This window comes from Nematostella vectensis, chromosome 6, assembly GCF_932526225.1.
Source record: "Nematostella vectensis chromosome 6, jaNemVect1.1, whole genome shotgun sequence".
NCBI classification, from domain to species: Eukaryota; Metazoa; Cnidaria; class Anthozoa; order Actiniaria; family Edwardsiidae; genus Nematostella; species Nematostella vectensis.
Window position 1 is genome coordinate 16,202,298 of NC_064039.1, and position 15,946 is coordinate 16,218,243.

General features: G+C 36.2%; 1 protein-coding gene across 4 annotated transcripts in view; it reads left to right on the forward strand.

Moving 5' to 3' along the window:
• Positions 1-8,056: 8,056 nt before the first annotated feature.
• The window catches only part of LOC5501511 (NFX1-type zinc finger-containing protein 1), a 40,480-nt gene continuing 32,590 nt past the window's right edge, over positions 8,057-15,946 (forward strand). Inside the window, exons 1-2 of one of the 4 annotated variants that reach the window (XM_048728734.1) lie at positions 8,057-8,884; positions 13,165-13,247. The gene's annotated coding sequence lies outside the window, so the exon portion shown is untranslated. Of the gene's footprint in view, positions 8,885-12,408; positions 13,248-15,946 lie in introns of those variants that run through there. The other 3 variants (XM_048728732.1, XM_048728733.1, XM_032369797.2) reach the window with 3 other exon arrangements.

Below are 15,946 nucleotides of genomic sequence, written 5' to 3' on the forward strand. Positions count from 1 at the left end.
GTTGTCTGATTGCTGGTGTAATGTTTTCTAACTTACCTGGTTTCGTATAAACAGATATGATGGGGAAAGCACGAGCTATAAGCATTTTCTCTAATTGTGTCAAATTTTGTAATTCCTTTGGCACTTGAGAAGGTGTCATGTTATTCTCAGGTGAAATTTTGTTCACTTTATTCTTGTTGCGTGATCATCTTGAACAGATATAAGGATCTTTCTTTTTACCTTTTGCTGATAGTGGCCATGCTTCATGGCAAACTTTGCATTTATAAATTTAAATTTTATAGAATTATGAAAATCTTGCATGTTTTTGACAGCCCACTCCTGTTCATGAATTGGTCCATTATTTATTCTATCAAATTCAGATAAAAATGTTTCTCTGTCAACATTGCCATAGCATAATTAATTTAGTGCTTGTGCAGTTTCAGTGTCCTGTGCATTGAGTTTACCAAGTTCCACTCTCTTTTTATTTTCAGTCTTATTATTTTTGTTCTTCCTGAATTTCCTCATGTATTCTTTCTTTTTCACTTGTCTAGCAGTTTTCTCACTTTCCGTCTCCTTAGCTTTAATCAGCTCTCTGTATTTTCTCATGCATTCTTTTTGTTTTACTTGCCTAGAATGTTTTTCATTTGCTGTTTCCTTAGCTTTTTTGCAGTTTTGTAAAATCTCACATATTCTCTTTTTCTTATTTGTCTTGATGGTTTCTCTTTTTCTATTTCCACACATTTATCTTGTCTTCTATTTCCAGTTTTGTAAAATCTCACATATTCTCTTTTTCTTATTTGTCTTGATGGTTTCTCCTTTTCTATTTCCACACATTTATCTTGTTGGCTACTTTTTAGCTTTTTGTGTACTTGATCTAGCTCATTAGTACCTTTAACTTCTATCTTTCTTTTGCTGGGAATGTGAATTTGATTGTCATCTGATGTCTGGCTTTTTTTGTCTCCTAATTTTGAACATTCGAGTGGTAACATGTATGAAACAAAGTTGTCACTTATATTGTCTAGAAATGAAGCAGACAGCTTTTCATAGACAGCAAAATACCATCCATTGTTATAGACATTCACTACTGCTTGGAAAGAATGAAATTGCTGAACTACAGTACAAATATCATCGTAATACAACCAATATGCACCACTATTTATTGCAATGGTGAAATGCTGGCTTGAACAACGTACAACAGCTTTAAGTGAATAAAAATTGCTTAAGACTTCCATACTCGAGGGGAATACAATTTGATCAATTGAGATTGCTGATAATTCAATACATAGCATTTCTGGCCGGGATACAAAATGCTGTAAAGCTGAAATATCACCAGAATGTGATTTGCATATGTCACAAAAAAGTTGTCTGCTATCAGGCAGAGCAGCCTCTGAGACACAGTTTTGAAAGTCGACATTTGTACAATTTTGGCAAGTAATAAAAGTACAACTACACTTGTACTTTTTATTATTTGATTGTCACATAGCCTGCAATATGTCTGATTTACTTGTTGAACAACAAATGATGATTTAAGATCATCAGTTAGATCTCCAATTGTTCTTAATGTAAAAATTTCGCTAAAAACAGCATCTGCAGTCATTGCAGAAAAAGACGGGCACCGATTTCTGATCAGTGACCATACTGGCTCTCGCACTGCCTCAACAGCTCCAAGATTTTTCCGTTGATTACATGACTCATAGATAACTCTAAAAAACTCATTGCATGCTATATTTGAAAGGTGGTTTCTAAAAACTGCAAAACATAGTTCTAGAAGGCAATCAATTGCACATCAGAATTTCCCTGCCTCCGTCAAACAATAATTGCGGAAATTATCTCTCACATCTGATTCCTCATGTATATGAATAGTATCAGCACATAGTGGTATTACATGTGCTTTTTCTTGTAAGACTTTAGTTGCATCAGATTTTATATTCCCATTAACAATATGTGCCTCCTTGTTTGAAATGAGAAAGGGGTTGAAACTGCCATTAGAAGGATAAGCTATCCGCCTTAACAAATATCTTCCCTTGTACCTAAAACACGTGACACGGTCACTAAATGGGATGGTTTTCCTTTGACTTTTTTGCAAGCTACACATTTGGCGATAGTTTTTTTGTGACTTGTGTTCCTGTCGGGAATCAACCAGGTATCTTGGTGATAAATTCCTTCATAACATAACAAGGCTCAATAGCTTGTCGATTTCAGTGCATGCAAACCAAGCCTAGGTCAGGTCAGCTCATTAATGCAAGGATAAACTGTGGACTGTATTGACCAGTAACAGGACGAAGTACCAATAAGTTATTTTAAAATCAACATGAACCCTTTTTTCATACATTTTCAATTATCATTTTTTTTTATCATTTCTAATCAATTTTTAGACTGAAGTTAACGGACAAAAAGTATGTTTTGTTTAGTTATAGTACGATGACTAGTTCCACAGCAGTCCTAGTTCCGTATCACTCAGCATTTGTTTTCATCTTTTTGCCTCGAATATTGTAGATTTGAATAATCCAAAACTACCTAAATGATACAAAATTATTAACCTTTCCTGAGATATAAATCCAGCTTATTTCATCCATTGGTTTGTTCAGAAAGTATCATTATTTCGAAGCGATTTTCATAATTGTTGCTAAAATGAGCGACGTTTACTGCACAGTGAACTGACCCGCGTCACGAAAGTCAGATGAAAACAATATCTCCTTTAACAAAAATATCCTTATTTTTATACGAATGCTTAGAAGAAAGAATGTCTTATAATGTGTATGGTTTTTTTCTGTCTTGATGCGATTTTTTCGATTAATATTGCTTTTAGTTTTTCGTGATTCCCGGAGGTCGTGGGTATAGTTCCGTATCACCCTGCGCCCATAGTGTGTTTTTGGTTTGACTGCAGATATACAGCCGCGAAAAGGATTGATTTGATTATTCCGTTCTCAATTTATCCTATTAATCCCAGTATTTTTAATTCTAAACGGTTAATTTTTATTATTTGGGCCTTTTATTTCAGTCATTTGGCTGAACTTCATTTTAAAGAAAACCTCCTTGATATTGTTAGTGCTCGATAAAATATTATTCTATATTAAAATAATTACTGAAACTGTGATCGATATATCAATATGGTAGGATTATTAAATAAAACGGCCAAGATTAACCATACTTAAATCATTAGCTTGCTCACTTACAAAGGGATATGGGATTGTTATTGCAGAACTCTTAAAAGAACGACAACAACGCATTGGCGGCCGTAGCATTCACATTTTGTTCTTGTAAATAAAAACGGCTTTTTGTTGAGCTCTCGTGCACGAAAATTATCAAAATAAATCACCCAATTCTAGGCTAACCTTGTCCTCTAAATTTTTGCATTTTGTCCATTTTGCCGTTTCAGTATTTGTATTTTTGCATTTTGTCCATTTTGCCGTTTCAGTATTTGTATTTTTGCATTTCGTCCATTTTGCCGTTTCAGTATTTGTATTTTTGCATTTTGTCCATTTTGCCGTTTCAGTATTTGTATTTGTGCATTTTGTCCATATTGCCGTGTCAGTATTTGTGGGGGATGTGGCATGGGGGCTGAGCTATACTTTTTTTTAGCGCGCGTTCGTGTTTAAAGTTGTGCGAGAAAATTATGAATTGAACAACGATCTGGATGTGAAAGGCTCGTGGTTTTTTTCAATCCTGTTAAATGTTATGTTAAATCCTAAATGTTATTTTTTAATGAACTACACAGAGGCATCAGATGCATGCAAAACGCCTGTTTCCTCGCACCGCCGCGTACATCTGCACTAACAATGCCGTAGTTAAAAAATGTAATGATTAGGCGGGAGGACTTCTGTAGACCGGAGTCGTACCTTTATTCTGAGTCAGTGGTATGAAGAGTAATGAGGAATTACAATGCGGTCCTATTTGTAGTAAAACAAGTAATACGTTTGATTGACAAGCACTGACCACGTGTGCAGAGTGCGGTGATTGGACGATACTTGACAATGCAAACAGTTACATCAGATATCATTAACTCTCGGCAAAATTAGTGATAACAAAGGAAAGCTTTGAAAAGAATTTAAAGATACAAAATGAATGTCCTTTGCTATGAAACTAAGGGAGTCGGTAGGAAAGGTCATAAGGTAACTTTGGAGGAACAAATATGTAACTTGTAATCGAATGTTATTGAACGGAAGGGGAAAGAACTGGTCGCTCAAGTAGCGTAGGTGTGATGTTTGCTGACTTAGATTAGCATAGTTAATCAGATTGCCAACACTGCAGAGCTAAGCACCTCCTACTTGAGTGTGGGCGATCCTACGTGCTGTGCTAATGATACCGACAATTAACGTACGACATCTAAAGGAAACTATATAAACAGAGACTTGTAAGTTTACCAACTTAATGGGAAGTTGAAGACAGATAAGTACCCAAAACATGGTACGACCCGATAAAAGTCATTAGGTCGCTAATTAAGCGAACAACTTCCTATTCAAGCTAAATCAACAAAAACTAACAATGCTTCAAGAATACTTTCAACCTTGAACAACCCTTTTAGCTAGAGCAAATATCTTAACTTTGTCTATTTGCTTACCACAATTAGCAAAATACGGATTCATTCTAACATAACCTATCATAACAAAAACTTTGTACATTGGGGCAAGCCTCAGATATTTCTTAGGGAGCAGACGTCTCTTGTATATTCCGGTATACTTAAAGGGCAGCTACCCTGTGCTGGCTCCGTCTTAACCAATCCGCATACAGAGTTTCGATCCGTTTGACAGCAAAGCTTCAAAGATTTTAAATCCCTGCCAAAAGATTACTGAGTGTAATCAGCCGTGCATATTCAACGGAAAATACGACAGTGCCGCAACAGGCCTCGAAATATTGGAAGGGCACAGTACAGAAAGATCAAGAAAAATATTGAGGGGAACAGCCACGGCCCTGCTGGTCATTTCCTTATAATTATTAAAAATATTGAGGGGAGGGGGGCACGTGCCCCCAATGCCCCACCCCCTACTACCCTGTACGAGGATTCTAGTAGGATCATAGGAAAGCAAAACGAGTTGACAATCACACAGATATTATAGATGACTACAAAACGAAACTTTTTTTCCAACAGGTTTGAAAATGTATGTAATATTTTACTTTGTGATCGTCACAAAGTGACGACGACCCCTTTTTTTCTACTGAGTAATAATAAGCTAAAACCTTCCGAAAGCCACCAGAATAAGAGACCCTAAATAACCGACTCCTTTTATGAGGAAAGGTATTATATACCAAATTCCCTAATTATTTTGGCACCAAATAATTCTCTCGAATAAATCCGACCAGTTATCATCAACTTCTTAGACTCTCATACTCCATTTCTATGCAAAAGGGCCTCAAATTTTAAAAAAGGGTTTAGGGGAGGGCCTTTTTTATGAACAGGTATTCTGATCAATTTTCGAGCCTACTAATAGCCGGAATTTCACAATTTTCTGGGATACCCCAGACCCTCTATAAATAAAAAAAATGTGATTGGTCTTATGCTTGCACTATTATGACTTCCGTTTGGCTGACGCTTTTTTCTACAGTGATAGAAAAATCGGAATATTGGTCCCTGAAATGGGCAAAAAGTGCTCGATTTTATGTAAAACTGCGCAAATATTGCGAACATGTGGTTTCGCGCGTCAAAATTAAAAACATTTATATCTCGTGAAAGAAACATAAGTATAGTTATAATATAGTAAGTAAAGTATAACAGCCCAACTTGGTAGGTGTGATGTATGTTTCAAGTGGGGTGCAATGAGATGTACCACGTGACATCATCGATGACGTCACTAACAGTAAAACTACCCTGACCACTGACGCCGAAACATCGTATGACAACTAAACTTGTTATGTGTCATGTAGATGTCAAGGGTTTTAAACAAGTTGGTCGCGTGATCTGTGAAATCGTTAACGTCTTCAAGAAAACAGAAATATAATAATATTTAATATTCTTTTAATTATTATGCGAAAAAAAGCAAAGCCTAAATCTATATAATACGGTCATTTTTTTTTTTTTTTTTTGGGGGGGGGGGGGGTTTACTGGAAAAACGTCCCGTACGTAAAAAACATCTCACGACTCAATAGACTTGGGGGAGGGCGTTCACTTTTGCGGGGTCACCATGTTTTTGCTAATGGTTTTTAAAATGGGAAAAAATTCAACATTATACCCCCCCCCCCCCTTTGTGGGGGATGGGGGATGTGGCATGGGGGCTGAGCTATACTTTTTTTTAGCGCGCGTTCGTGTTTAAAGTTGTGCGAGAAAATTATGAATTGAACAACGATCTGGATGTGAAAGGCTCGTGGTTTTTTTCAATCCTGTTAAATGTTATGCTAAATACTAAATGTTATTTTTTAGTGAACTACACAGAGGCATCAGATGCATGCAAAACGCCTCTTTCCTCGCACCGCCGCGTACATCTGTACTAATAATGCCGTAGTTAGAAAACTTTGTACATTGGGGCAAGCCTCAGATATTTCTTAGGGAGCAGACGTCTCTTGTATATTCCGGTATACTTAAAGGGCAGCTACCCCGTGCTGGCTCCGTCTTAACCAATCCGCATACAGAGTTTCGATCCGTTTGACAGCAAAGCTTCAAAGATTTTAAATCCCTGCCAAAAGATTACTGAGTGTAATCAGCCGTGCATATTCAACGGAAAATACGACAGTGCCGCAACAGGCCTCGAAATATTGGAAGGGCACAGTACAGAAAGATTAAGAAAAATATTGAGGGGAACAGCCACGGCCCTGCTGGTCATTTCCTTATAATTATTGAAAATATTGAGGGGAGGGGGGCACGTGCCCCCAATGCCCCACCCCCTACTACCCTGTACGAGGATTCTAGTAGGATCATAGGAAAGCAAAACGAGTTGACAATCACACAGATATTATAGATGACTACAAAACGAAACTTTTTTTCCAACAGGTTTGAAAATGTATGTAATATTTTACTTTGTGATCGTCACAAAGTGACGACGACCCCTTTTTTTTCTACTGAGTAATAATAAGCTAAAACCTTCCGAGAGCCACCAGAATAAGAGACCCTAAATAACCGACTCCTTTTATGAAGAAAGGTATTATATACCAAATTTCCTAATTATTTTGGCACCAAATAATTCTCTCGAATAAATCCGACCAGTTATCATCAACTTCTTAGACTCTCATACTCCATTTCTATGCAAAAGGGCCTCAAATTTTAAAAAAGGGTTTAGGGGAGGGCCTTTTTTATGAACAGGTATTCTGATCAATTTTCGAGCCTTCTAATAGTCTGGAATTGCACAATTTTCTGGGATACCCCAGACCCTCTATAAATAAGAAAAAATGTTATTGGTCTTACGCTTGCACTATTATGACTTCCGTTTGGCTGACGCTTTTTTTTTACAGTGATAGAAAAATCGGAATATTGTACCCTGAAATGGGCATAAAGTGCTCGATTTTATGTAAAACTGCGCAAATAGTGCGAACATGTGGTTTCGCGCGTCAAAATTAAAAACATTCATATCTCGTGAAAGAAACATAAGTATAGTTATAATATAGTAAGTAAAGTATAACAGCCCAACTTGGTAGGTGTGATGTATGTTTCAAGTGGGGTGCAATGAGATGTACCACGTGACATCATCGATGACGTCACTAACAGTAAAACTACCCTGACCACTGACGCCGAAACATCGTATGACAACTAAACTTGTTATGTGTCATGTAGATGTCAAGGGTTTTAAACAAGTTGGTCGCGTGATCTGTGAAATCGTTAACGTCTTCAAGAAAACAGAAATATAATAATATTTAATATTCTTTTAATTATTATGCGAAAAAAAGCAAAGCCTAAATCTATATAATACGGTCATTTTTTTTTTTTTTTTTGGGGGGGGGGGGGGTTTCCTATAAAAACGTCCCGTACGTAAAAAAACATCTCACGGCTCAATCGACTTGGGGGAGGGCGTTCACTTTTGCGGGGTCACCATTTTTATGCTAATGGTTTTTAAAGCGGGAAAAAATTCAACATTGTACCCCCCCACCCCACCCCAATAAATTATGACCTTTTCTATAATTCTCATAACTTGATTAATTTGTAGAATAGGCAGTATACCGCCAAAAAAATCCATTACAATTCCATCCTCCATTGCATTTTACTTGAAATACCGCTGATCTATGATCTAGAATTGCTTTTAGTCCTCCCCAGATCGTATTCAAAATAATTTCAATGCAAAATTAATACTATATCATAGCAAGTTATTTGGCGTTCTTTTTGTATATCTTGAATTACTGAATGTATAACAGTTTCGACAATTGACTTTTTAGCCTCAATACTGAGGAAACTTGCATTTGGATATTTCACAGCCGTGACCTCCTCCAAGCGTTTCACATCCGTGAAAACCGTGAGAGTTTTTACTCGCTTTTAGCGAGAGAACTTTATGATGTTAAGAAATAAAAGTAGCACATATGAAAAAAAGATTTTTCAAATCCACTTGCGTGAAATTTTGTTTTATTGCAAGAAATCATCTTTCGCCGGGAACAAGACAGTTTTAAGTCTAATTTAAATATTGGCTCAAATATCGCATAAATTAAAGCTGAGTTTGTGTTTTAATTTTGGCCATTCCTATTTTCCAAATTGCTTGATGCCCATGTATTTAGAAACGACCATCTGTGTATGAAAAGCCAAAAATACTCTTGTTATATGGTAATGAAAGGTTTATTATTATTATTTTTGTATTTGAAAGTGAAAGTGATGTCATCGATTGCGAGCTATTTCGGGACTTCCCCGAAACACTGCATCTCTGATAAACAATTCCCAGAATCAGAGAGAAGCAAATTGTGCTCGTTCTCTTATTGAAAAGGTAACTCTGAGGAGCAGTTCACTAAAGAAGTGCAGGGAATGAAGAAGACTCTATGACCTGAGTAAAAGGCTAAGGTAACCTAGGTAATCTAGAATCTTTAAGCGACGGCAAAGGGAATTTTTAAGCGACGGCAAAGGCTGGGAAATGGACCGAAAATGCTTCTAAACTTTGCGCTCATTTCTCTGCGCTCAATTGTCTGAAATGCTTGGGTTGTTAAGACGCTGAATGTTAGTAAAGGTGAGCTGGTCACTAAATGGGATTGTTTTCCTTTGACTTTTTTGCAAACTACACATTTGGCGATAGTTTTTTTGTGACTTGTGTTCCTGTTGGGAATCAACCAGGTATCTTGGTGATAAATTCCTCCATAACATAACAAGGCTCAATAGCTTGTCGATTTCAGTGCATGCAAACCAAGCCTAGGTCAGGTCAGATCTCATTAATGCAAGGATAAACTGTGGACTGTATTGAATTTGACCAGTAACAGGACGAAGTACCAATAAGTTATTTTAAAATCAACATGAACCCTTTTTTCCATACATTTTCAATTATAATTTTTTATCACTTCGAAATCAATTTTTAAACTGAAGTTAACGGACAAAAAGTATGTTTTGTTTAGTTATAGTACGATGACTAGTTCCGTAGAAGTCCTAGTTCCGTTTCACTCAGCATTTGTTTTCATCTTTTTGCCTCGAATATTGTAGATTTGAATAATCCAAAACTACCTAAATGATACAAAACTATTAACCTTTCCTGAGATATAAATCCAGCTTATTTCATCCATTGGTTTGTTCAGAAAGTATCATTATTTCGAAGCGATTTTCATAATTGTTGCTAAAATGAGCGGCGTTTACTGCACAGTGAACAGACCCGCGTCCGAAAGTCAGATGAAAACAATATCTCCTTTAACAAAAATATCCTTATTTTTATACGAATGCTTAGAAGAAAGAATGTCTTATAATGTGTATGTTTTTTTTTCTGTCTTGATGCGATTTTTTCGATTAATATTGCTTTTAGTTTTTCGTGATTCCCGGAGGACGTGGGAATAGTTCCGTATCACCCTGCGCCCATAGTGTGTTTTTGGTTTGACTGCAGATATACAGCCGCGAAAAGGATTGATTTGATTATTCCGTTCTCAATTTATAATATTAATCCCAGTATTTTTAATTCTAAACGGTTAATTTTTATTATGTGGGCCTTTTATTTCAGTCATTTGGCTGAACTTCATTTTAAAGAAACCCTCTTTGATATTGTTAGTGCTCGATAAAATATTATTCTATATTAAAATAATTACTGAAACTGTGATCGATATATCAATATGGTAGGATTATTAAATGAAACGGCCAAGATTAACCATACTTAAATCATTAGCTTGCTCACTTACAAAGGGATATGGGATTGTTATTGCAGAACTCTTAAAAGAACGACAACAACGCATTGGCGGCCGTAGCATTCACATTTTGTTCTTGTAAATAAAAACGGCTTTTTGTTGAGCTCTCGTGCACGAAAATTATCAAAATAAATCTCCCAATTCTAGGCTAACCTTGTCCTCTAAATTTTTGCATTTTGTCCATTTTGCCGTTTCAGTATTTGTATTTTTGCATTTTGTCCATTTTGCCGTTTCAGTATTTGTATTTTTGCATTTTGTCCATTTTGCCGTTTCAGTATTTGTATTTGTGCATTTTGTCCATTTTGCCGTGTCAGTATTTGTGGGGGATGTGGCATGGGGGCTGAGCTATACTTTTTTTTTAGCGCGCGTTCGTGTTTAAAGTTGTGCGAGAAAATTATGAATTGAACAACGATCTGGATGTGAAAGGCTCGTGGTTTTTTTCAATACTGTAAAATGTTATGTTAAATCCTAAATGTTATTTTTTTAATGAACTACACAGAGGCATCAGATGCATGCAAAACGCCTCTTTACTCGCACCGCCGCGTTCATCTGCACTAACAATGCCGTAGTTAGAAAACTTTGTACATTGGGGCAAGCCTCAGATATTTCTTAGGGAGCAGACGTCTCTTGTATATTCCGGTATACTTGAAGGGCAGCTACCCCGTGCTGGCTCCGTCTTAACCAATCCGCATACAGAGTTTCGATCCGTTTGACAGCAAAGCTTCAAAGATTTTGAATCCCTGCCAAAAGATTACTGAGTGTGTAATCAGCCGTGCATATTCAACGGAAAATACGACAGTGCCGCAACAGGCTTCGAAATATTGGAAGGGCACAGTACAGAAAGATTAAGAAAAATATTGAGGGGAACAGCCACGGCCCTGCTGGTCATTTCCTTATAATTATTGAAAATATTGAGGGGAGGGGGGCACGTGCCCCCAATGCCCCACCCCCTACTACCCTGTACAAGGATTCTAGTAGGATCATAGGAAAGCAAAACGAGTTGACAATCACACAGATATTATAGATGACTACAAAACGAAACTTTTTTTCCAACAGGTTTGAAAATGTATGTAATATTTTACTTTGTGATCGTCACAAAGTGACGACGACCCCTTTTTTTTCTACTGAGTAATAATAAGCTAAAACCTTCCGAGAGCCACCAGAATAAGAGACCCTAAATAACCGACTCCTTTTATGAAGAAAGGTATTATATACCAAATTTCCTAATTATTTTGGCACCAAATAATTCTCTCGAATAAATCCGACCAGTTATCATCAACTTCTTAGACTCTCATACTCCATTTCTATGCAAAAGGGCCTCAAATTTTAAAAAAGGGTTTAGGGGAGGGCCTTTTTTATGAACAGGTATTCTGATCAATTTTCGAGCCTTCTAATAGTCTGGAATTGCACAATTTTCTGGGATACCCCAGACCCTCTATAAATAAGAAAAAATGTTATTGGTCTTATGCTTGCACTATTATGACTATCGTTTGGCTAAAGCTTTTTTTTTACAATGATAGAAAAATCGGAATATTGTACCCTGAAATGGGCAAAAAGTGCTCGATTTTATGTAAAACTGCGCAAATAGTGCGAACATGTGGTTTCGCGCGTCAAAATTAAAAACATTCATATCTCGTGAAAGAAACATAAGTATAGTTATAATATAGTAAGTAAAGTATAACAGCCCAACTTGGTAGGTGTGATGTATGTTTCAAGTGGGGTGCAATGAGATGTACCACGTGACATCATCGATGACGTCACTAAAAGTAAAACTACCCTGACCACTGACGCCGAAACATCGTATGACAACTAAACTTGTTATGTGTCATGTAGATGTCAAGGGTTTTAAACAAGTTGGTCGCGTGATCTGTGAAATCGTTAACGTCTTCAAGAAAACAGAAATATAATAATATTTAATATTCTTTTAATTATTATGCGAAAAAAAGCAAAGCCTAAATCTATATAATACGGTCATTTTTTTTTTTTTTTTTTTTTTTGGGGGGGGGGTTTCCTGGAAAAACGTCCCGTACGTAAAAAAACATCTCACGACTCAATAGACTTGGGGGAGGGCGTTCACTTTTGCGGGGTCGCCATTTTTATGCTAATGGTTTTTAAAGCGGGAAAAAATTCAACATTGTACCCCGCCACCCCACCCCTATAAATTATGACCTTTTCCATAATTCTCATAACTTGATTAATTTGTAGAATAGGCAGTATACCGCCAAAAAAATCCATTACAATTCCATCCTCCATTGCATTTTACTTGAAATACCGCTGATCTATGATCTAGAATTGCTTTTAGTCCTCCCCAGATCGTATTCAAAATAATTTCAATGCAAAATTAATACTATATCATAGCAAGTTATTTGGCGTTCTTTTTGTATATCTTGAATTACTGAATGTATAACAGTTTCGACAATTGACTTTTTAGCCTCAATACTGAGGAAACTTGCATTTGGATATTTCACAGCCGTGACCTCCTCCAAGCGTTTCACATCCGTGAAAACCGTGAGAGTTTTTACTCGCTTTTAGCGAGAGAACTTTATGATGTTAAGAAATAAAAGTAGCACATATGAAAAAAAGATTTTTCAAATCCACTTGCGTGAAATTTTGTTTTATTGCAAGAAATCATCTTTCGCCGGGAACAAGACAGTTTTAAGTCTAATTTAAATATTGGCTCAAATATCGCATAAATTAAAGCTGAGTTTGTGTTTTAATTTTGGCCATTCCTATTTTCCAAATTGCTTGATGCCCATGTATTTAGAAACGACCATCTGTGTATGAAAAGCCAAAAATACTCTTGTTATATGGTAATGAAAGGTTTATTATTATTATTTTTGTATTTGAAAGTGAAAGTGATGTCATCGATTGCGAGCTATTTCGGGACTTCCCCGAAACACTGCATCTCTGATAAACAATTCCCAGAATCAGAGAGAAGCAAATTGTGCTCGTTCTCTTATTGAAAAGGTAACTCTGAGGAGCAGTTCACTAAAGAAGTGCAGGGAATGAAGAAGACTCTATGACCTGAGTAAAAGGCTAAGGTAACCTAGGTAATCTAGAATCTTTAAGCGACGGCAAAGGGAATTTTTAAGCGACGGCAAAGGCTGGGAAATGGACCGAAAATGCTTCTAAACTTTGCGCTCATTTCTCTGCGCTCAATTGTCTGAAATGCTTGGGTTGTTAAGACGCTGAATGTTAGTAAAGGTGAGCTGGTCACTAAATGGGATTGTTTTCCTTTGACTTTTTTGCAAACTACACATTTGGCGATAGTTTTTTTTGTGACTTGTGTTCCTGTTGGGAATCAACCAGGTATCTTGGTGATAAATTCCTTCATAACATAACAAGGCTCAATAGCTTGTCGATTTCAGTGCATGCAAACCAAGCCTAGGTCAGGTCAGATCTCATTAATGCAAGGATAAACTGTGGACTGTATTGAATTTGACCAGTAACAGGACGAAGTACCAATAAGTTATTTTAAAATCAACATGAACCCTTTTTTTCATACATTTTCAATTATCATTTTTTTATTATTTCTAATAAATTTTTAGACTGAAGTTAACGGACAAAAAGTATGTTTTGTGTAGTTATAGTACGATGACTAGTTCCGTAGCAGTCCTAGTTCCGTATCACTCAGCATTTGTTTTCATCTTTTTGCCTCGAATATTGTAGATTTGAATAATCCAAAACTACCTAAATGATACAAAACTATTAACCTTTCCTGAGATATAAATCCAGCTTATTTCATCCATTGGTTTGTTCAGAAAGTATCATTATTTCGAAGCGATTTTCATAATTGTTGCTAAAATGAGCGGCGTTTACTGCACAGTGAACTGACCCGCGTCACAAAAGTCAGATGAAAACAATACCTCCTTTAACAAAAATGTCCTTATTTTTATACGAGTGCTTAGAAGAAAGAATGTCTTATAATGTGTATGTTTTTTTCTGACTTGATGCGATTTTTTTGATTACTATTGCTTTTTGTTTTTCGTGTAATTAATCCCAAATTTTACGAGGTAGCTATACTTTATTATTTCCTGCCATAAGAAACTAATATATAGAATTAGGCACTGCCTCAAAGCGGAGTCAGCTTTATTACCATATATTCATATGGAGAATCCTTTGTCAGTTTTATGACCCCTTGAAGAGTTACGTAACTATAATTTCTTTAGAAAATATAATAAAGAGATCCAAAATAACTTTCACCTCTATCTGCTGTAGAGACTCAAGAGTGCTGTAAATCAGTTGCTGTATACACCCTTCCCCCCCCCCCCCCCCCACACACACACTATCATACATGCAACCCGTTTGAAATGCATGGTCCAAGATTTCTTTTATTTGATCTTAGCTATTTTTAACCTAAAAAAGTTGGATAGCGTTGATTGTCCTATCTTTAGGTTATGCTACTAAATGCTATGCCTCAGGGAGTGTTAAAAATGCTTAGAGATAGCACGAGTGTCATGCCCGTTTATCGTTCCCTTTGAAGTATATACCGGGAAGCGATAAAAATAGGGCCTGATACAAATACTGTAAAATTTTCATGTTCGGGTCCCGTATATTGGGATTGGCTATTGGTTATTGGTTATTATAATTGTTAAAATTGGAGGGCAATACCAACCAAACAGGAAAATAGAATGCATAATGATTGCAAAGGATAATCATATTTGAAAAGCAAGAAAAGGAAAGCTAAATATTTTGTAAAATATGCTGCTCATCACCCATACCTTCATTTTGCCTCACATCATGGCTTTTGGGTAAAGTAATCACCTGAATAAGAGAAAAAATATATGGTTGTCATTTCAAAGCAATGTTTATACCTTTTCTAATTTTCTCAAAACATGAGAAAAACATATAGGAAAACAAAGATAATTAGATTAGTATCCTTACCAAAACATAACAGACAACAGAAAAATTTTGGCTTTAATACAGTATGAGAAAGAAAGAGAGACATTTTAACGTTTCTGTATATTGAACATCAAATTTGGAGTAAAAACATAACAAAGACAAATGACAAGGAAAAGAGAAAGAGAAAGAAAAAGAAGACTTTGCAAGGTTGATGTGTTTTATTTGGGGAAAGTTTCTTTTTTTCGATTCTTACCATTATATTGTCGCCTAAATAGCATCCAGTCAGCGTCTAAGAATTTGGTCTCTCAGCCAATCAAAGACACAACAAGTTGATGGATTGTGACAGCGGGAAAATCAGAAACCTTTTAGGATTTTAGGATTATTTGCAAACAAAAAGCATTACACATAAAAGAAAAGGACGGAAATTACGTTTTTATTCATATATTCTATTCACAATATTTTAAATTTAAATTTTCGTCCGAAACTCACCTTGACTGCCCATGTTGTTTCCTTGGTTTGTGTTCGCTTGTTGGTTTGGACAACAATTTTAGCTATCATAAATAAAACTTTTCTTCTTTGATTTTGCACCGTAACATCTTAATGAGAATAGTAGTGTAGAGCCTCGACAATTAGCTAATAAATGCTGCTAGTATTGTAGCCTTTGCCTTCATCTAATAAGTATCAAATACCGCACTAGGCGAAGAAGTCGAGCCGATGATGTTCCAAGCTTAGTAAAAGTACAAAGTAGTTCATTTGACAGATATATCTTTCAAATTCTCATTTTCAAACGACCATTTGACCGGCTAATCAGTTGCATTTTCTTGTCAATTCTTCCCTGGAAATTTGTGTTCCGTTGATAGTCTTAGTCCCCCACCCCCTGGCTTTTTCAAGTCCCCCCAGTTTTTGT